Source organism: Leptodactylus fuscus, chromosome 3, assembly GCF_031893055.1.
Source record: "Leptodactylus fuscus isolate aLepFus1 chromosome 3, aLepFus1.hap2, whole genome shotgun sequence".
In the NCBI taxonomy this organism is placed as follows: domain Eukaryota; kingdom Metazoa; phylum Chordata; class Amphibia; order Anura; family Leptodactylidae; genus Leptodactylus; species Leptodactylus fuscus.
The window spans coordinates 37,130,515-37,153,636 of NC_134267.1; the positions used below are offsets into that span (position 1 = coordinate 37,130,515).

A 23,122-nucleotide genomic window follows, 5' to 3' on the forward strand; every position below is an offset into this window, starting at 1 on the left:
TATGTATAAAGTGTATTGCAGAAATGACTGCACAGTACCACACACTGTACATATCTGCACTTCTCTCCATGTGTGGCTTCTCTATTGCACAGCATCCAATATACATGAGATGATTCCTCCTGCTCTGATGAATTTATTTGCAGGACAGCCACAGTACAGGATGGACGTGCAAGGACTGGGGAATCTCCTCCTGATCACTGAGGCTACACAGCCTATACATAATGCAGAGGCATAAAACACTTACTCCTATGACAGGGATTACTGTATCCAAGGGTGAAATATCTCCCCATCTCTTTCACTAAGAGCAGGCGAATGAGATCAGTTGCAGTATGAGCAGCTCTCTTTAAGACCCAGCAGGATCCTCCTCCCTCCATGTCTCTCTACCTCTCCTGTGCAGGGGCTGTAAATTACTGTCAGCCTGGCAGTGGCTGCTGCCCTTATCTCCCACCTCATCCAGCCTCTCCCTCATTACACACATCTATTTCTTCCTCCCTCTGCTGAGCTTCATGAAAAGCTGCAAATGTATTAAACAGTCAAGCAGGCTGCTGCAGTAGAAAAGTTGGCCCCATTCACCTTGTGTATCCCTATCCCATTCATTGCAGTTGGCACTGGAAGATCTGCAAAGCCTTCTTCATTCTTTCTCGGTGTGTATCCCCTTGTATGGACCCCTCCCTCCCACCTCTGGCCAATTCAGGTTCATCTCCAGCTCCTCTCAGCTGCTGTGCATCGGGGCTGGCTGCTGATCATTGCTGTGCATTTGGGCTCATTGCTGCATCCTCAACCAACAAGTCCAAGACTGACTCCCATCACTTCTATGGATCGGATGGAGCAGCTATTCCAGCATTAACATAACTTTTATCACTGCTCTGAGGTGCTTCACCTTGTTAAGGTAAGGTCCCTTTTACTTGCCTTGGGATTTTGCCTGCTGAATGCCCCATTGTGCCTGTATGCTGCCCCATTGTGTCTGTATGCCCCCCCCCCACCATTGTGCCTGTATACTCTACTGTGCCTGTATGCTGCAGTGTATTATGTATGAGCATCTCTATAGAATAGATCAGGGCTTCATGCAATTGATAATGCAGCACATAGGTTGTGTGTTAGAGACAGAAGTTAATATGCTGCCTGCATCTGCTGTCCAAGCCTATCTGTGCAGGGGAATGTAATGCCAGGCAGATCAGTAGCTCCAGGACTGAGGATCAATGTCTGTGAGCACTCAGGATTCCCTCTCTGAGACTACTGCAGGTTGTAAACAACATTACTGCATAGGGTGTTACTACTTGGCTTTACTTGGTTATTTATTACTGTACTGGGTGCTTAAATTGTGGTATTGGGAATTTGCATTGGCATCTTATCCTGCATTGGCATATTAGCCTCTATTATGTGTATAGGAAAACTTTTATATACAGGAACTTGGGTTGCTATAGAAGTCACTTTATAACTCAGCTGTGTTGTGTATGTTTTACATTCGGAAAGTAACATAGTGGATAACCCACTGTGCTCCTGTAAACTTAGTTACTGCATTGCTGGTGTCACAATGGCTCCCCTGAGTTAAAGCTCCTTTTAGCCAATTTTCATGTGCTGCTGCATTTGTACCCTGTAAATCGCTGGGACGTGATGTACTCTTTCTTAAATGTAGTACTTAACCTAAGAAAGCCTTCCTGGCACGGTGGGTTGCAATGAGCTGGAAGCAGGCGTGATGCACAGTAAAGCCTATTGGTAAAGTTTTGTTTAGATTGTGAGCTCTTATGGGCAAGGATCGCTTTGTTCTGTTTAATATGATGTTACTATATGAAGAATAATATTGACATTTATGTGTTACCTAAAGAAAATATTTGACCAATTGTGTTTCTTACTTTATTTTTACAACTGTTTACCACCTATGGCAACAACCCAGTATATGTTGCATTGCCAATATTATTTTCTATATAGGAAACTATATGAAATCCTATATATAATGATATACTAACTCTTTCAGCAATTTGCGTATAATGATATAACAATGGTATCCGCTACTTCCTACGTATTTCAGGATTTCCGAGGGATTATGTTTTTTGAGAATGAAATGATCTGTAGGATGGGATTTCTATAATGTATCTCTATTATACATATAAAGAGGCAGGAGACATGTACAAAGGCGCATTGTTCTTTATACTTAGCGTAATTGCTTGTTTGATGATCCTTTTTCCAGGAGAATGTCGACAATCTTCCCATGTTCCCAAGGGAAATCATTGGAACAAAATCCATTCACTATATCACTTACTAGAAATGCAAACCTGCCACTATGTTTAGGGCTCTACGAGCCATGTACACTAGGAATACTTTCTTCTGAGAAGGCTGGTTATGATGTCTTCAATATATACTATATTACTAGATAAATGTCACTCCATGGCCACCGTCCCTTTCTAATGAGGAAAATAATCAACTGCCTTAAAGGGAGTCTATCAGCTCTCCTAACTATAGGTTCAGTTGTCACCATCGCGTTACAGAACACATTACAGTAATAAACAATATACCTTTTCTGTATATGTCAATTTGGAAAAAAACAACTTTTATGTCTTATGCAAATGTGGCAGTTGGTGCACTGGAGGCGGGACTTCTGTCCCCTGGAGCACTTCCACTCTCCCTCCTACACTATCCCATGTAGTTATACTTGATCCTCCCACCATCCTATTTGAGCAGCAAGAGCTGAATGCCCGCCCCCAACTGCCTCATTTACATAAGATTTCAAAGGTTTTTTTTTCTCTAAATCTATGAACAAGACATATGTAACAAATGTTTGATGTTTATCCCTGTGCTCTTTAACATGGTGGTGGCAGCTGAATATGTAAGGGGGGCGGGTGATAGACTCCCTTTTAAATAAATTCCACCAAAGATTATCTGGTCTAGAAATCCTTTCCAGAGATCCCACCAGGAAAACTGAAGTTAGGGGATGGTGGTCAAACTACTATATATCAGTTAGAGCCAAGTGCAGGTATAAACAGCATCCCTAGCTCTAGAAAATATGGCACATCAAAGCATTACTTAGCACATTCCTTTTTAGTAGGAAGCTGCAATGCCTTTATTGCCCTGCGGGGGTGCTGCAGGGGAATGTAACACTTGTTGCTAGAGTCCTTCTACAGTTTAAAGCTGGTGATCAAAGCAGTGGGATACTCCAGGATTTGCGTATTTAGCAAAAAGTGAGCAACTGTGTAATGATGATGGAAAAATAACTGGAAGTAGGGGCTAATTTAATATTAAAGTTTTTTTTTGGGACATACCTAACATTAGGATAGGTAATCATTATGTGATCGGTTCGGCCCCCGAAGATCAGCTGGCTGAAGTGGCTGCAGCACTTAGAAGCCATATGACTTCTTCTTTGTATTGGTGATGTCATGTAACTCGGTCACGTAGTACAGTAGCAGTCCCATTCAAGTCACTGAGGGTGAGCTGCAGTACCAAAACAGCCTAGACACAATGTACGGCACTATGCCTCCTATTCAGTGAAGAGGCTGCGGTGCCACTGACATATACTGCATCTTCTGTGTCAGACCCCCACATATCATATATTCATGGCCTATCTTAAGGATATAGTGGGTCATCAGTATGTAAGCCCCAGAAACCCCTTTAAGATAAGCATGCATACAAAACATGAGCCAACCACAGGATTGGATACAACAGAGAATAGTATGTGTGTTTCCGCAGCATGGAGTCCAAAAATTAAAGTCTTCAATTTTTGGACTCAATGCTTTGTAGTGAATATGATCGTTTTTAAAATCCGATCTTTGATCATTAAAAAAAAAATCCCATTGACTTGCATTAGGATCGGGATTGGGATCGGGTTCAAATGGAAAATGATCAGAAATCAGATTTTTAAAACGATCCTGAAATCTCAAGATCGGCTCAACCCTACTTTATATCCACTACTGATTTTGGCTTACAAATATTGATACATGATACTGACCAAATACTGACCATGAAAAAGTGGCCTAAAAAAGGATAACAATTCTCAAATAAAAAAAATTCAATGTTTCTATGTACAGTATGGCAGAACTTTTCCAGGGCAAAGAGCACAGGCAATAGATTATACTATGTTATACTGTACTATAATATGGCCCAGTTATAGAGAACAAGTGTTCATAGGAACGTTCATTCCCAATAGTAGGCCCATGTAAGTGTCAGGCTCAGGTTATACAATACGCCATTGGTCGCCCATTGGTATTATACTGCCAATGTTTACATTGCTTGTGAACTTGTTACAGACCTTGTGGTTTTGCAGGTTAATTAGTGGCTAGTCACAAGTTAAAGGGGATGTCCACAGAGCAGTGGAGTCGTAGGTCAAACTACCGACTCAGACTCCTGCTCCAACCTTTCCTCTAAGTCCGGTTCACATCTGCATCCGTGTTTTTGATTGGGGAGTCCAAACTTTTCTCTCTGCATGTTTTCAGCACTTTTCTCTCTGCATATTTCTTGCGGAAACCACATGGACCCCATTATAGTTTATGGGTCGCTGATTTTCTTAGATAATCGCTTTTTATGCGCATTAGTTTCCGTTTGGGGGTTCCCAAGTGGACTCTCCGAATGGAAACCCGAACACAGATGTTAAACGGGCCATATTCATTAAAAATCTAGTGAGTGAATTACAATTAATGTATATATGCAACAAATTAAATGTCTAATTCATAATATTAGATTAAACATTGTATAATATAATTAAAATTGAAAATAATTATATATATATATATATATATATATATATATATATATAATTTTAATAAGACAGTCAATACCTTTTCTGTAAGTCTGTGTGTTTCAATGGTATCAGTCCATCCACCAAATGAATATAATATGTCAAATTTTAGGTGATATTTTGGGTTGTCCCGGACCATTATCAAGCCTGATCTGGTTGCATGATGATTGTATATTTCCTGCTCCATTCTCTGTGTATCTGTTTCTAAAAACAGCTGATTAATAGGGGTCATAGGTGTTGGACCCTCAACGATCTGATATTGATTATCTGCCTGAGGATAAGTCATTTATCCTGAAAGACCCCTTTAAATTAATATCTTCACACAACAATAAATTAATAACATTACACAACACTGTCTCAATAGTCTACTATTTTATAATTATGTTATTACACAGGTGCCTTCTGACATTTGTTTGGATCCCCTGTAAATCTCTGGTGTCTTTGTGGTCTCTTAATCTTTCTACCTATTCTGAGTGTTTTCTAACTCTCTAACCTGTATTAAGGAGCCAATTGACTTGGGGGGATGACAGCAGTGCACGGGCTCCTCTCCTCAGTGCCAAATTAACTGGAAGGCTGATGCTGTCCTCCCACTGGTTTTACTCTATCCCTTTAGTCTCTTGCCAATTGACTGCTGACCTCTTTGCTACACCGTTCTCTACTCGGGGCTTAACCACCCTGCGGAATGAATTAAGACTTTCAACAAATTCTGCTTCCTTCCGTGTCCTATACTACAGGTTAAACCTCACTTAACTGTGATGGAAAAAGGGTGCCCTTTTTATCATCTGGTGCGGTTACTTTTTCTTTGGATATTCCATTTAATTCAATGGGCACAGTGAAGTATGACATTTCTCTATTGGCGGTGCAGCAGGGGAATTGAATGTTTGCTGCTAGGTTTCACCACGGATTATACCTCATAGTACCAATCCATCCATCCATTCATTCATAGTACCAACTTCTGGAATGCTTTGAACCAAGAAGACATATTAAAAGCAGACAATCTCTTAAACCCCATAAACTTCTTTGGTATGAAAAAGATACAGGATATTGCCCCAGTACCAAAATGAAAATCGCCCCTACAGTGTTGGCAATTCTGTCAGATAATACTCATTTCCTTCCAGAAAATGATTGCAATCAGAAATTCTTTGGTATTATTATCTTCATTTAATTTGTCTTCAATGGAAAACCACAAAAAGAATTGTCAAAAAGCCAAATTGGATATAATTCCACAGCAAACATAAAAAGGGGGTGGACAAAAGTATTGGCACTGTTTGAAAAATCATGTGATGCTTCTCTAATTTCTGTAATTAACAGCACCTGTTACTTACCTGAGGCACCTAACAGGTGATGGCAATAACTAAATCACACTTGCAGCCAGTTGAAATGGATTAAAGTTGACTCAACCTCTGTCCTGTGTCCTTGTGTGTACCACATTGAGCATGGAGAAAAGAAAGAAGACCAAAGAACTGTCTGAGGACTTGAGAAACAAAATTTTGAGGAAGCATGAGCAATCTCTAGGCTACAAGTCCATCTCCAAAGACCTGAATGTTCCTGTGTCTACCATACACAGTGTCATCAAGAAGTGTAAAGCCCATGGCACTGTGACTAACCTCCCTAGATGTGGACGGAAAAGAAAAATTGACGAGAGATTTCAACACAAGATTGTGCGGATGGTGGATAAAGAACCTCGACTAACATCCAAACAAGTTCAAGCTGCCCTGCAGTCCGAGGGTACAACAGTGTCAACCCGTACTATCCGTCAGCATCTGAATGAAAAGGGACTGTATGGTAGGAGACCCAGGAAGACCCCACTTCTTACCCAGAGACATAAAAAAGCCAGGCTGGAGTTTGCCACAACTTACCTGAGAAAGTCAAAAACGTTTTGGAAGAATGTTCTCTGGTCAGATGAGACAAAAGTAGAGCTTTATGGGAAAAGGCATCAACATAGAGTTTACAGGGGAAAAAAAGAGGCCTTCAAAGAAAAAAACACGGTCCCTACGGTCAAACATGGCGGAGGCTCCCTGATGTTTTTGGTTTGCTTTGCTGCCCCTGGCACTGGACTGCTTGACCGTGTGCATGGCATTATGAAGTCTGAAGACTACCAACACATTGTGCAGCATAATGTAGGGCCCAGTGTGAGAAAGCTGGGTCTCCCTCAGAGGTCATGGGTCTTCCAGCAGGACAATGACCCAAAACACACTTCAAAAAGCACTAGAAAATGGTTTGAGAGAAAGCCCTGGAGACTTGTAAAGAGGCCAGGAATGAGTCCAGACCTGAATCCCATAGAACACCTGTGGAGAGATCTCTTGATGGCAGTTTGGAGAAGGCCTCCTTCACATCTCAGGGGGGACCTGGAGCAGTTTGCCAAAGAAGAATGGTCTAAAATTCCAGCAGAGCCTTGTAAGAAACTCCTTGCTGGTTACCGGAAGCGGTTGTGCGCAGTTATTTTGTCTAAAGGTTGTGCTACCAAGTATTAGGCTGAGGGGGCCAATACGTTTGTCCGGCCCATTTTTGGAGTTTTGTGTAAAATGATCAATGATTTGACTTTTTTTTTTTTTTCATTCTCTCTATTTTTATTTTTTTTTCATTGCAAGCAAAATAAATAAAGATATTAATACCAAAGAGTTTGTGCTTGCAATCATTTTCTGGAAGACAAAGAATATTATCTGACAGAATTGCAGGGGTGCCAATACTTTTGGCCAACACTGTACATTCTGGTCCTTGTCATCAGGGATGTGGAGCTGGTAGGACAAAGCACCAACTCTATTCTTTCACAGTCCGACTTTGACTCCCTCATAAATGGTTGATGGTCATGGCCAATCAGAAGCAGTAAAGCACCTCTAATTCATGAAAATAGTCAGGGACTATATTCCTATGAAAGTAACTATGTAACAAACTATGTATCTATTGGATACCAATAATTCTATAATAAAATTAAGAATATTTAATCATTTTATTTTGAACTTTTCTAGTGATGAGCGAGTAGTATTCGATCGAATACCTCGCCGGCATAGGAATGCGTGTAATCGGCCGAACACCAAGGGATTAAACGTGTTGAATATTTGATGCGTTTAACTCCTTGATGTTCGGCCGATTACACACATTCCTATGCCGGCGAGGTATTTGATCGAATACTACTCGCTCATCTCATTCCAACTCCACAGTTCTACATATCCTCAGCCATTAGATTTCTACCCAGTTTTATATTAACTCCTCCCTTACTTCTTGCCGGCACCGGTGAGCATCCTAAGTGATAGTTCTCAAGGACTACCAATCTTGGGACAGACTGGCAGTGGGGTGGGGTAGATCTCCTGTACATTGGTCACCAGATTGCCTCCAAGGTTGATACATCACTGAATTCCGAATTCCGTTCCTTTTTCTATTCTGTATCCTGCCAGTGTAACCTCATTACACTTGGAATGTTTGCAGATATCTCAGATGTTAATATCAGCTGTGAATGCAGATACTCTTCAATGTGTCATTTAACCGGAGCAGTGAAGTACTGATTGCGGGAGGAGGAGTGGGTGACTCATGGCTCTCTTCCTATAAAAGCCTCATTTTTTTTTTTTTCTCCGAAATATCATTTTTGCATATGTTTTCCATTGCTTTGATATTTTGTTTATTTGAAATTCACAATTTATCCAATATCCACCATATTGCGGAAATGCAAATTGCATGAAAAGATCATAAAATGAATAGGATATGCCGTACGTTTTCATATATGGAAAAAAATGAGGGTCTCTTAACCTCAGATCACCAATTCACGACAGGCAATTTCCACATAGAGTTGAATGGAAATGCAAATAAGCTAACACTACACTACATGCTTTGCTTTTTTATTTATATGTTGAGAGCAAAGTAAAAATGCTTCTATTTTGTTTCATGGTCCACAAATCCATTTTTACACTGGTCTATATATGTAAACTGAACAGGAATTTCCTCGTACAAATTTTGAAGTCCTCTTTGCTACTGTCCCTTTATAGGGAGTGTGTCAGGTCGAAATACCTCCCAGACTAATACTATTGCCAGGTAGTCGCCTTTACTAGGAGACATAATATACCTTTCCCCCTACGCCCAACAGCAGCACAAGGCTCAGTTGTGCTGCTGTTTGGGCTAAGGGAAAACAGATTATCATTCATAATCTTTCTTTGTAACCGCAAACTGATGAAGAAATGCAGAGAGAATTATTTTTTATATATATGCAAATCAGCCTGTAAGTGCAACTAAGGTATGTCTGATTTGGCCTAGGTTCCCCTCTGCAGTTGGTGCCCAATGCCTCTCCTTTAGCCATAATTCACGTTTTAAGCCTCTGTTCACATCATTGTTATTTGGAGGAATGTCTAGAAAATTAGGCCACGCCTCAAAAGCAATTGGAGTCTGCTTTACATATCCATAAAAGGTGATTAATTTTGCATTGCTTAAAGAGGTTGTCCAGGGATAAATAGAAAATTAATCTCTAAACTAAACCCCCTCCCCCGCCTAACTTCTAACTCTATTTTTTTTTTAAAAATCTATATTTACCTATATACCTGGGGTGGTCACGTGACCGCCCCGAGCACATTTTCTGATGATCCAGTGATGTTCCGTTTCTGCATTTCCGGAAACAAAGCATCACAATACTCTCCCCTCCCACCATCCCTCTCATACGTACCTATCTTAACTCTTCTGGCACCAAGCGTCACTTCCTCCGCTTCTGCCGGCACTTGCGCAATAGAGCTTTATTATACAAGAGTGAAGAGTGCATATCACGCATGCGCAAAAAGTCCACAGAAGAACATGCTGGCGGGACCGAAGAAACAGATCTTCAGGACACAGAAGACAACATACCTCCCAACTGTCCTGGATTCCACGGGACATTCACGGATTTGGTGTCCTGTCCCGCGGTCCCCGTTGGCGGGAGGTATGGCCTGGTGTCAACTCATCGGCGTTCGGAGGACGCTGATGAGTTGAATACATAGGCGATTAAAGCAGGAGCTGTCACAGCTCAGCTCCTACTTTAACGCTGCGCTCTGTCTCCTGCATGTGTAGGCGCGATGTGATGATGTGACATTGCGCCTACAACTATGTGAGTGAGTGAGACTGCAGAGAGAATGGCAGGGGAGTGTTGGAAGGGTGAGTATAAGTGTTTTTTGTGTTAAACATTGAGGGGAACATAATGTAAGGGGCCCATGAAACTGGAAGCAGATGAAAGGGGGGGGGGAATGGCATGACACTGGGGCAGATTAAGGGTGGTGGTGAAGAACAGCATGACACTGGGGCAAATAAAGGGGGGGAGAACGGCATGAAAATGAGGACAAAGATGGGGACATGAAACGGGGCAGATGGAAGGATGACATGAAACTGTGGACAAAGGTAGGGGGGACATGAAACTGGGGACAGAGATGGAGGGGGGACATGAAACTGGGGACAGATGAAGGGGTTATATGAAACTGGGGACATGAGATGGAGGGGGGGACATATAATGTACGGGTAACTGTAGGAGGATTATACTGTGTTGGGGCACATGAAAAATGACTGAGAATGGGCGGAGTCAACATAAAAGTGGGTGGAGCGCGGCATATTTTGTCCCTCTTTCAGTTCTTCAAAAGTTGGGACATATGGAAGACAGGTAAGTATGATTTCGGGGGAAATAGGGGCTGAGTGAGTTAGTTAGGTAGGTAGATAGGGCTAGTAGTCCACGAGCTAGCTAGGGAAACAGAGAGTGAGAGGGTGATTATGGGAGTTGTAGGCTTGGACAACAGGAAGCTAGGGAAGCATGTAAACCAATGCACAGGATGCCAGGAGGTCCCAGAGAGAGCCAGGCATCACTGAAAACACTGCTTATTAACCCATTAACAGCACTAAAATACCTTTTTAAACCCCTTTAAGTATTTTGGGCCACAGTGTTTCTTGTGAGCAGGGCCTTCACTTCTATCTATTGTACAATCTGATTTATTACTCTGTAATGTCTCCTTTTGTCTGTACTTGAACCCTACGATTTGCAAAGTGCGGTGGAATATGTTGGCAACTAATCTAGAGCTGAGGTTGAATCCCTGGCAATATAAGACCCACCCTAAAAGCACTTCCCCATCATTTTCATGTGGATAAGATGTTGATTTACATGAAAGCTGAACATATTTGGTAAACTGTAGAATCCCCTTTACAAGGTCCTGGCAATAGGTTTATTACCAATTCACTGCACCAGCCAGCATGGGAAAGAGAAGGAAAGGCTGATCTTGGGCATCTACCTATATCCATGTTGTTTTCTATAAACTGATCCATTATCTTCGTGTCTCTGTTAGCATACTGTGAGGACACATGGAGAAAGCCTGTAACTCCTTTTTTTTCCCGCCCACACAAGGAGAGCTGTCAATGAGCTGTCCATCACTTTCTGATTCTTGGCAGCATTAAAACTGCTGTTTACACGAAAATACTGAAACCGACTATAAATCATCAAGTTTCACCTCTCCCCTCTATTCTATACTGCCCATAGACAGGGCTGTAGTAGACACTGGCCGGAGCCTGACATTGCGAAAACACAGCATTTTGAATGTGAAAATACCTTGTTTTACATTACCTGTATTACACATTGCAGAAAAAAAAATCTTCTGCAGAAATGTTGCGAATTCAAAAATGTTTGCGTTTCTGTAAATCCAGCACGTCAGTTATACCTATGGAAATGCTGGCGTATCCCATATAGGTATAATAGAGGCAGAAAATCTGCAGAGGAAAACTGAAAAATGCTGCAGAAAAACTAAAATGTCACAATCTTTTCTGCAGCGTTTTTTGCTATGTGAGGCCTTAGCCCTAAATTATTACGGCACTGTCACAAAACTCTTCTTCTGTCATGTGGGTATGTTAGAGGGTTTTATTTTGGTGGTGGTCCACGTATCAGTTCTGTTTAGTTAGTGCTCAGACGAGCAGGCTTTTCATTTTGTTTTTGCCTGAAGTTAAGGCTGCATTTTGTTTTGCTCATTTATTTTCCTGTTTTTTTTTCCCCTAAATAAGCCAGTTTGCTGCACATTTTGTGTCCCTGTCTTGACTGTTTGGGTCCGCACCACTGCTTCTACCGAGCTACCTTCCCACAGTATAGGGAGCCAGTGATCTTTTAAGGGTCAGCAGTGTTCAGCAGAGCATTGTCTTTTCACACTATGAGCCTGTCTTCAGCTACCGAGGAAAGATAGCAATTCAATGAGTGATTCTGGACCTTTTTTTTTAGCTTTTGGTTGTGCTCTTAGGACCTGGACCCTTCACTGCTCAAAAGCTCTGACATCAGAAGATTTGTGAAAATACAATTACACGATCAGCCAATGTTTCATGGGACTACGTTCAGTGGGTGCCCTTGAACCCACTTGAAAAATGTTATCATATTACAATTTACTCAGTCTCTATTCAAAGGCAGTCGTACCCAGTCATATATTTAAAGGGAGTCTGTCATCAGAATAGTCCATATTGAACTGTAAGCACAGTCAGATAGTCATGAATAAAATGATTTTTCTGCATCGGTGCCTCTATTGCTAAGATATTTGCTTTCTCCTAATATGCTAATGAGCTGTTTTGGCATCATCATTGTGCTCATTGCACCAAACTGAAAAAATAGGGCAATACAGTATGTGGGGAAGTTAGCTGGGTAGAAGCGGAGGTGCGGATCCAAACAGTCAAAGACAAGGACACAAACTATGCAGCAAACTGGTTTATTTAGAAAAACAGGAAAATAAATAAACCTTGGCTTCAGGCACAAAATGAGCAAAACAAAATACAGCCTTAACTTCAGGCAAAAACCAAACAAAATCCTGCTCGTCTGAGCAACTAGCTAAATAGAAATGATAACCTAACTATACATGTGGCTTACTACCAGAAACATGAACAAGACAAGCGCAATATTGTCTCACCGGACTCAGGGTTGCAAGACAGACCCAGCCACCTCCTCTGACTACATAGATCTGCATTGGAGTACAGGATCTGCAGCCTTTTCTGGCCAGTAATGAGCCAAGGACACCTGGAGCTGAGGCCTACTCAAGATCCGCTCTAGACCACACATATGTTAAAAACCTTGGGGAGACATAGTGAAATTCTAGCACTCTGCCTGTCACTTTCTCATAAGTGTAATACATATGCCAGTGACTTCTTGCGCCAAATGTTTGCTTCAAACACTGATTTGTGCTTCTCCGTCACATTCTGGTATAGATTTCCGTTCTGACACCGGGACATCTTTATGAAGAGATTGCAGCCTCTTCATATATCACTAGGTCCCTGTGACAGTCGGGCCATTTATTAAAAATAGGGCAAGATATGCCAGTCTGCACCGCCATTGGTTCATACATCAAGTCACAATTTCACGTTCATTCACACTACGTAACGCCAGCGTGTATCACAGCCGTACACGCCGGTGCTACAGCAGGGCTGCCGAACACTTCCCATTCATTTCTATGGGAGCCGGCATGCGAGCGCTCCCCATAGAAATGAATGGAAAAAAGCAGTCCATTCATTTCTATGGGGAGCGCTCGCATGCCGTGTACGGCTGTGATACACGCTGGCGTTACGTAGTGTGAATGCACCCTTAAGTTTGATCACAGTGTCGTATTGTATTGTATTGTGAATGTAAGCATTGAATTACCGATATGTACTTTTTCTGATACCCCTAACAATGATTTTATGGTTGTACAGTCAATTTTTATCAATAGTAATTTTTTTTTATTGTTGTTCTGTTTGCATTTAGACTAGGCAGACAGTAGCCTACACAGTCAGTGGTACAAACATATATAAAAACCCTTATCAGAGAAGCAATTTCTCTGCTTATCTGGCTCTTTTCTTGATCCTCCATTGAAGTTGATCCTGGAGTTGAGATTCCATCTTGCTCTAGGACCTCAGCTTACAGAGGGGTCATATTACAACTCACAATAGAAGTCTATGGGGAGAGGAGGAGCAAGAGCTGAATGACAGAGGAGAAATACATCACGGACATACACATTAAGGCTATGTTCTCACTGTGAAAAATGAGGAGGAACTTGAGCCCTTGAATTCCTCTTCATTTTCGCCCCCCACTGTTGATTTAGGACTAATCAGAGGGGAATCTCGAGCAGATCACCTACTTTTTCAATCTCCTGTTGCAATCTCTTCCTCTCATTGAAAACATCCCAAACATCAGTGGTAGATTCCACCGTGTGAATGGGGTCTTACGTATAACTGTAAGCTTTGTATCTCACTCCATAAAGTTCTGTACTACTTAGCGATGTACTTCTCCATATCATCCTGTTCTGAATGTTAGGTAAGCAGATTCTCCTTTTCTTTCTGTGTGCTGACTACTTAAGACATCTTAGCAGTTATTCTTTGTCCACCAGCTGTAAAATATCCAGTATTTGGTGAAACTTGTGATGTGTTAAGAGGCCTTAAGGCTGCCTTCACACGGAGTAACGCTGGCTGCCAATCACAGCCGTACACGCGAGCACTGAGGAAGGCTCCCGAACACTTCTCATTCACTTCAATGGGAGCGCTCATAACACCGGCTTTACGAGCGCTCCCATTGAAGTGAATAGGAAGTGTTCGGGAGCCTTCCGCAGCGCTCACGTGTACGGCTGTGAATGGCAGCCGGCGTTACTCCGTGTGAAGGCATCCTAAGAAATAGGACTCATAAGGTAACATGATAGGAAGAGTCAGTATGTTATAAAAACAATGTAGTTGTGTATTAATGTCTCCAAGGAAAACACAGGAACAGGGCAACTTGCAGAATAACAGAAATATCAGTCAATGTCTCATTATTTTACATCATCAGAGAAGCTCATAGGTAGGTTTCTTCATCTGGATATCTTGTAGAGTTACAGCTTAGTTCATGCTTGGTCATCTGGTTGATGGACTCTGGCCTGGTCACAGCTTCTTGTTCAGTATGACAGAGAGAGATAGCAGTCAGACCTGTCATAGATCCCCCATGGGTGACCACCACCACCCACGATGACCACCCACAATGGCCCAGATGTGTGTTTGTCACCCATTTATGTTCATGAGAGGGGTTGTTGCCTTCCATCTTGTTGCTTTGTAAGGCCAACTCTAAAACGGTGTACGCCAACCGCACCCATGTACCAAAATATAGAAGAATGAAGTCAGCAGAGTATTAACCCTATGTATGCCATGCATATTGTAATATCATAATATTTAACACCAACTCAGGCAGAACTGAAAATTAGATATAGAACATGCAGAGTAGAAAACTGCTAAAAATGCAGAATGTGAATTATTTAATGGCCAGGACTAGTGTTACTCCTCATGAACATAGACTGTACTATTGGTTTATGCAAAGTCTGCTGAGAGGTTGGATACGCTTTAAAGTGGTCGGGTACTCATTTGTTACTCTTTTATGTCTCCTAGAAATATGTGAATGAGTCGACATCTTGGTCAGATTTGATAATCCTGTTTCATCAGGTTAACCAATAAACCCTCCTTCTAAAGCAAACTTGTAATTCTCTCATAATTCTCCCATAATTTACATAGACATGGAAATATGTGCTTTCTAAGTTGCATTACTTCAGTGCATTGGAATGACAGGAGCCCGGGCATGATAAGTAGATTTAATATGAGAAGAGTTACACAAAGGAAAAGCTGTGCGTAGTAAAATGAATAAATTCTTTTTCATTTGTGCATCAAACAGCAGCGCTCCAAAGCCATATTTATTACTACATACATCCACGTGTCACGTTCGCCATGAAGATGTCAGGCTGCACTAAGCCATTCTTTACATCATCTTCATTGGATTATTTTTATGCTTTCAGTAGTGATATGTTATAAGGAGATGCAACGTCCTTGTACTGGATGGTTTTAATGAGACTGGTAATTGCTTGTCTCCTGGGTGTTCGCCATCTCTTCTACATGGAAAGATAGCATTCATGTGAAGTACTGCAGAGATAAGCCATTGATGTGGAAGATGAAGGGGGTCAGTCCCAGGTGGGACAAACAGGTTTCTATACAAACATTCTATAGTACTCATGAACCTCGGCATTGATAAACGGTGGCTATGTAGTCAAGATCTGTTATATTTATGGTTGAGTTCACACTATGTTTTTTTTCTACATCTGATCTGAAAATCTGGTAATAAATTGAGGTCAGAGTGTCTAGTTTCAACTATTGACCTTAGTAAAAATTAACGTAAAAATTCTGAAATTATGAGAAGTAAAGCAAATGAATACATTGTGGCCTGAGCATTACTCCTATAGTATTTAGAAGTATAAAAAGTATGTGTATGCATTTTTTTAATTGTCTGTACTATTATTTAGTATATTACAAGGCACTTTAGTAAATCTTCCCCCCTACCCCCTGGTAGAAAACTTTCCATCCGAACCCGATCCCAATTCGGATCCTAATGCAATGGAATTTTTTTAATGATTGAAAATTGGATTTTAAAAATGATCTTATTCACTACACAGCATGGAGTCCAAAAATTGAACGCTTCAATTTTTGGACTCCACGCTGTCTAGTGATTTAAAAAATCCACCGGCTACTTAGTCCCCCCTGCTGTCAGGTTACCTGCATAGAGCCGCTGCTGCTGCTGCTCCCCATTGTTCTCGGTCCTCTCCTTTCTCATTCACAGCCATCACTCACGTCTCCCTGCCCTGTACCTTCCCGTTACTCTCCTAAGCCACAACAAGCCCTGCCTACTCCCAGCATCAGTAACACTAGCCTAGGGAGGTGGGGGTGTGCACAGCACTCCGCAGGCATGTGAATGAGAGAGGAGAGGACTGAGAACAATGGCCCGGAGCTCCACCGAGTGTCAGTGGTTCTGTTCAGGTAAGTTGAGCGATCGGGATCGGAATTCCGTTCCCGATCTTTTTTTAGGCGAGATCGGACCTGATCATGAAATTTACCCGATTGCCAATTGGATCTTTTCCGATCTCGATCGCTCAACCCTACTGATTACATAAAATAATTCTTTAATAGTCCCACCGTGGGGAAATTTCAGTATGTTACAGCAGCATGGAAATACAGATACAGGATAATAAACAGTAATATATTACAGAAGACGACACACATAAGCTGAGAAAATACTAAGAATCCATAGCAGCTAAGGAAGAAAAGAAATAAAGAAGACTTCAGGATCATTTAGTTCTCTGTGCGGAGTGATCTTTGCTTGGTCTGATGTAGTATTAGATTATATGTAGATTATAGATTATACAGTATGTAGTAACAGTGTATGACATACTGACAGCTTTATCGTGAAGTTATTTTCTCAGCACTGGAGCCTTGAACTCCTCTCTGATCCTCTGATGCACATAGTGGGAAAAAACCCAGTGCTCCATGCTACCTTTTGGTATGGGTGCATGTTCTAGGTTGGGGCCCCTTACAAGGGTTTTACTGTTTACACCTGTTTTGCTGTTTTTGTTGGTTATCAGCATCAGCAGTATAGATCCAGAATGACAAAATGTAGTTCATTACATTGGGGAATCTTCATAAAATCAACTTTTATTCAGTACAAAAAAAAAAATAAATAGGGGAAACGGTACACTACAAAAACCTACTAGTTTCCGACCGACTTGTACTATGGTCCTTATACGTGACTTAGATATTAGTGTTGAGCGAGTAGTATTCGATCGAATACCTCGCCGGCATAGGAATGCGTGTAATCGGCCGAACACCAAGGGGTTATACGTATCGAATATTCGAAGCGCTTAAGTGTTCCAGCTCAGGACAAAGTATTAGACTTATAGATGAGCCATATTTATCGATCATATATGATTTGGTGCAAATTACTCCAATACAGACTCCAGCAAAACTGACTCTAAAAAACATGATAAATCTCCCCGTGTTTCCCGTACGAATAGAAGGCCATACTCATAATGCAGGTCTACCGGAGTCAGACATAAGTTCTAATAGACTTGCTTTGTGAGTTTGTTCTCCTGTTCGTACGACTTGTTTTGTAGTCAAGATCTTAGGGTTGAGTTCACACGTGTTCTTTTTTTTTTTTTTACTATGGCTGATCTGAAAAACTAGTGATAAATTGAGGTCAGTTCGTGTCGGTTTTCATTTCATTGACATAAAAGAAAAAAAAAAGTAAAATGTCAGATCATGACAAAAATGATGTGGAATAAAGAAGATGAATGCATTGTGCCATGAGGTCTCTGCTCCTCTGATGCGCATATTGTTTCTTGTATGAAAAGGAGGTGATTGTCATAGCACAGGTCTACTGGAGGCAGATCCAGGATCTAATAGACTTGCATTGTGAGTTTAATCTCCGAAACACTGGGGAGGATTTATCAAGACTGGTGTATTGTAGTCTATTCTTGATGATCCTTGAGCCACTGGAAAATTACCCTGATTTATGATGAGATGCGCCGGTGCAGGCTCATAGCTAGCAGACATATTAGTTATATTTTAAGCCAGAAATCGGGAGTGATGTCCTTAGCAAGTCCTTGCCATACTCCCTTTTTAGAAAGTGGCAAACAAAAAAAAAAACCTGCAAAAATAGTGGAGTGCTTCTTTAACTGGTTCTGGATCACTCATAGTTCTGGACGGTGCACCTCTAAGCCTGCAAAGACATATATATGTCATTGCAAGGTTAACCTGCTGCACAAAATTATACAGCTTTAGGAATGGGATGCCGATGCTCAATCAGCCATGATGTGGCTCCCATCTGAACTCGTGGTCACATGACCACTAGGGGACCAGAAACTCTGTGAGCTGCGCCCTAGAGACTCAGATAAGCTCTAGAGTACTGCAGGCTGTATTCCTTCTCTAACTGATTCTGTGCCACTGATTCTGGCACAGTTGGAATTTTTCCACTAGCCCTCACCATTCCTGAGCAATCAATGTTGTTAGTTTTACTGCCTGGTGTGCTATTCAGTCTCTGTACTGTCAAGTGAGCGGTGTCAGGCAGGAACAGACAAGAGGTGTGATTCTGAGCTCTGACACTGGCTGCCTCTGGTGCCTGGAATTACGTTCCCTGACTGACACCGCCCACCTGACATTACAGAGCTTAAATAGCACCGCATGTTACTCAGGAACTGTGGGGGCTAGAGAGATCATTCCAACTGAGCTGGAATCAGTGTAGCCGAGCCTATTAACAGATGTTAATAACTAGAATTGCTAGAGATGGTGAAAAGTTGTCATTAAACAGCACATCAGGCATCAAAACTGCCTGCAGTTGTTGCTCAGGAATGTTGGGGGCTAAAGGAAAAATTTCAACTGGAGTCAGTGAAACATCACCTATTAACAAATACTAAGAACTTGAAATGGTGGGGGTGGTGAAAGGTCCTCTCTAAGGCAGGGTCCACAATGGATGTACCTGCAGCAGACACACCACCACATACTTGCCATGTAGTTTAGTTACTTTTTACACAGAAGATAAAGTCCTTCAGGCACAATTTTATCTTCTGCCTAAAACAAGAATAAGATGGAAGAAAAGTTTCATCTTGTTTTTACATTACAGTGAATGATGATGAATGCAGACTGAATGACTGAATGTGTTCCATCGGCATCCATCATTATACTAGTTTGTCAGTCCGTTGCTCTGATCCTGTGATGGTTTAGAGCAATAGACCAAAATGAAACTGATGTGAACTTTGCGTAACATGTTAAATGCATCATGGTACAAAGCTTTAACTTGACTTCCAACAAGTATGAAATGTGATCAGAAGACAATTACTCATCTCAAGGCAGTCATCCAGTATGTGTGGTCTCTTAGGCCCCGTTCCCACGAAGTAACACGCTGCTCATTCTGACACGTAAACACGTGTCAGAGTGAGGCGCTTCAACACAGATCCCATTGACTTCAATGGATGCCGGCTTACGCGCGCTACACAATGAAATCAATGGGTTAAAAAGCCTCCCATTGATTTCAATGTGTAGCGCGCGTAAGCCTGCACCCATTGAAGTCAATGGGATCTGTTTTGAAGCGCCTCACTCTGACACGTGTTTACGTGTCAGAATGAGCAGCGTGTTACTCCGTGGGAACGGGGCCTTACAGAGTATGTACCCATTTCCCCAGGTCACCATGGGTTCCTCAAGCCCAGTGACGCTAGGTTCACACTGGCATTTGAGTCTCAGTACGAGACATTGTCCCCACATTCTGCTTAAAATAAGCAGAGAGAAAAGTCTATGCAAGGATGACTTTTCTCTCCGATGTTTTCGGCGGAAACCCGGTGAACCCCACTATAGTCTATATATGAAGTCTAACAGCTTTTTAAGCAGATAGGGTTTCTGTTTTTCGGGTCCCCAAGCAGACCCGTAGGATGGTAACCCAAACACTATTGTGGACCTAGTGTAAGTTTAGTTGCAGTATCTGTCCACATCTGTCTATCTCTTCCCCCAGTCCTGGCTCCCATCTCCATACCCTGCTCAGACGGCGAGTGCCGTGCTGGCGTATATAACTATATACTACTGCTGTCTCCAGTCCTGATGAGGACCGTTCAGTCGCACTCCCTGCATGGCAGTAAGTTCTTGAGTTATTTATTTCTAGGAGAGGACTCGGGGACCTATGTATACTAAGGCATATCTAGTACAAGGTATAAAATACTGAGCTTTGTTTGTTTTCAGATACAAGTCGAAGAATATCTCTGACAATTGCTCTGAAGGGAGAATAATAATGGGGTGCCCCGGGGAATATAAAGCAGCGGCAGCGAATTGAAAGACTGAAGTTATTGACAATTGTATTCGCACAATACGTGATTGATTGGGTAATGTGATGTGCAGGCATGGAGGTTTTTTTTATAAACCTTCGACCACTTTTTTCCACTCCTTAAAGTGTCATTTTCCATGTATCAGACCTGCAGTATACAGGATATTACTAGTCAAACATAAGTGAAATGCAATAAACGGACACAAAAAGATTCCAAATTCCAAACCTCCCTCTGTCCTTGTTACACTATGAAGAAGTGCGTCCTGTCCGAATCTACGGCATCCTAGTGGTGGTCACTTGTGGTTGGCACTTGGAAAACCAATGCCATTCAGGCCTAGTGCACGCAACAATGAAAAAGGCTGAGTAATGACTGTTTTTGTAATTGTAATTTTTAGTTCACTTTGAGATAAATGAGGATATTCACATGTAGAGATGGGCGAACCTATCAAGATTTGTTTTGTGCTTGGGTTTAGTGGCTTGGGCTTGGTTTTTTTTGCTGCGGCTCACTCCATGAGGCCTTAGTCTTACCCTTCGTTCACATCTGCACTCGGTATTCCGTTCGGGGAGTCCGCATGGTGGCGGACGGAATACCGAACGCAACTGCAAGCGCTGGGCAGTAAAGCACACGGACCCCATAGACTATAATTGTGAACTACTTTCGCATGATCCCTGTGGAGATCTGGTGGCAAGTACATGGACCCCATTATAGTCTATGGGGTCCGTGTGCTTTCACTGGCACACCGCTTGCAGTTGCGTTCGGTATTCCGTTCGGGGCGGTCCTCATGCGGACTCCCCCGGATGGAATACCAACGCAGATGTGAACGAGGCGTTAGGCCGATTGCAGACGACCGTGCTGCAACCGCCCTGTTGTGAATTAAAAGCACAGGCTGCACATGGGGGACACGGGGATGTCCCCTGGGGCCGCCCATGCACAGGTTATGCTTCCACGGCCTCTTTCATTAAATGAATAGGAGCCATGGAACCATAGGACACAAAATAGGACAATAGGACTGTCCCTATCTGATGTGGCCCGGACTGTTGGCCCAAATACAGGACCGTGAAAATCACGGTCGTGTGTACGGTCCCATATAAAAGAATGGATCTCAAAAACAAAAGGGAATATAGACACCGAGCAGACCGTAGTGTAGTATTCTTACAAAACGTTTGGAACGTTTAAACAGAGGAATGACGCTCACCTTGTAAGGTTGTGAGCCCAAGTCACAACTCTGAAATCGCAATACAAAGAGACCGAAGGGTTAATCTTCGGGTTGAGGCAGCATGTTCCTAACACCACATGGGTGTATAACCGTATACACAAAGGACCAATCCGGATGAATCCGGCAAAAAAGGAACTGCGCTCTTCTTATTGGCAAATACAGATTTATTGGCATCAAACTCACACACAACGCGTTTCGGGCGTATAACCACGCCCTTCTTCAGGTGTAATAGTTTCTTCACCGCTGGGAGAAAGGGTTCCCTTTCTCCCAGCGGTGAAGAAACTATTACACCTGAAGAAGGGCGTGGTTATACGCCCGAAACGCGTTGTGTGTGAGTTTGATGCCAATAAATCTGTATTTGCCAATAAGAAGAGCGCAGTTCCTTTTTTGCCGGATTCATCCGGATTGGTCCTTTGTGTATATAAAAGAATGGGTCAGTGTGCTATCCGATACACAGATAGCATACTGACCCACACCACGGTCATCTACAAGAGGTCTTAAAGGGTTTCTTCCGAGACTATTATTTTACGCACCTGTTCTAGCCATGCCAAAAACATAAATATGACATATTTTTGCATCACTGATGCTGCAAATTTTTGGGTACAGGGTTTTTGCTATAGGTCATGTAATACAAGTCAAAGCCTAGTTCCTCTGATGTAAAGAGTTTGGCTCCATGATTTGTATCTGACATTCGACTCCTTCAATGATATTGGGATTTCAATAGCTGGAAATTCCATTGGTCGTATGTACAGATCACATACACAATGCATTAGCACATTCCATCATGTACCTATATGCTCTGTGCTTGTCACATGAATGCAGCATGAAGGGAAGAAGTTGGAAACCATAGTACTGCTACACCTAAGGACAGGACTTGGAAATAGAATCTCTAGAATCATTTCTTGCAAAAATACATGTTTGTTTTCCAAACCCCTTGAATGGCCAAGAGTCTACCGAGAACAGATAGGCAACGCACACACTCACAGGCGGGCAGGCAGTTCTACCTAAATACACAGTATATACATTCAGCTGGGACTTCAGTATTGAAACGTACTAGCTAACACTATTAATTTGAGTATTCTCCGGCTGCCACCCTTTATAGCGGCACTTTGGCACTATTTATGACTGTTCTTTGGCTGCCACTGATAACTGTAGACCGCCTCTGGCTGACATTGTTAATCCGGAGACTCTCTGGCTGGCACTGTAGGATAACACAGAAAGAAAAGACCCATCCATGGAACATAACCTATTGTTATTACCCTGAGTCACCTAAAATATTTCCAAAAAAACATGACTATACCAGTACACATTGGCTTGTACTGCCCTCTGTGTGTGGCCTCCTCACTCCTATGATACATGCCCAGTTGGCAATTTATTCATACATTTTCAGAAGGCCTAACAAAGTCACCACAGGAGTCAGAAAAGTAAATTGGTTCTTAATATTTACCATTACATATAAACTATTGCAGTAAAAATCACTTAAAGGGGTTATCTGGTGTCAGGATTGATGGGCTAGCTTTTGTGGTGTAGGCCATAAATATCAGAAACCAGATAACCCTTTTAGGGTTATCGGAAACCACGTTACAGAAACCTAGTATTTTTTAT

The 23,122-nt window shown here is 42.1% G+C and overlaps 1 protein-coding gene across 3 annotated transcripts in view; it reads left to right on the forward strand.

Annotated features, from left to right (window-relative positions):
• Positions 1-323: 323 nt before the first annotated feature.
• SYNDIG1 (synapse differentiation inducing 1) overlaps positions 324-23,122 on the forward strand; it is a 174,529-nt gene continuing 151,730 nt past the window's right edge. For 2 of the 3 annotated variants that reach the window (XM_075267441.1, XM_075267440.1), the window contains exon 1: positions 325-889. The gene's annotated coding sequence lies outside the window, so the exon portion shown is untranslated. Of the gene's footprint in view, positions 890-23,122 lie in introns of all 3 variants that reach the window. The other variant, XM_075267439.1, reaches the window with a different exon arrangement.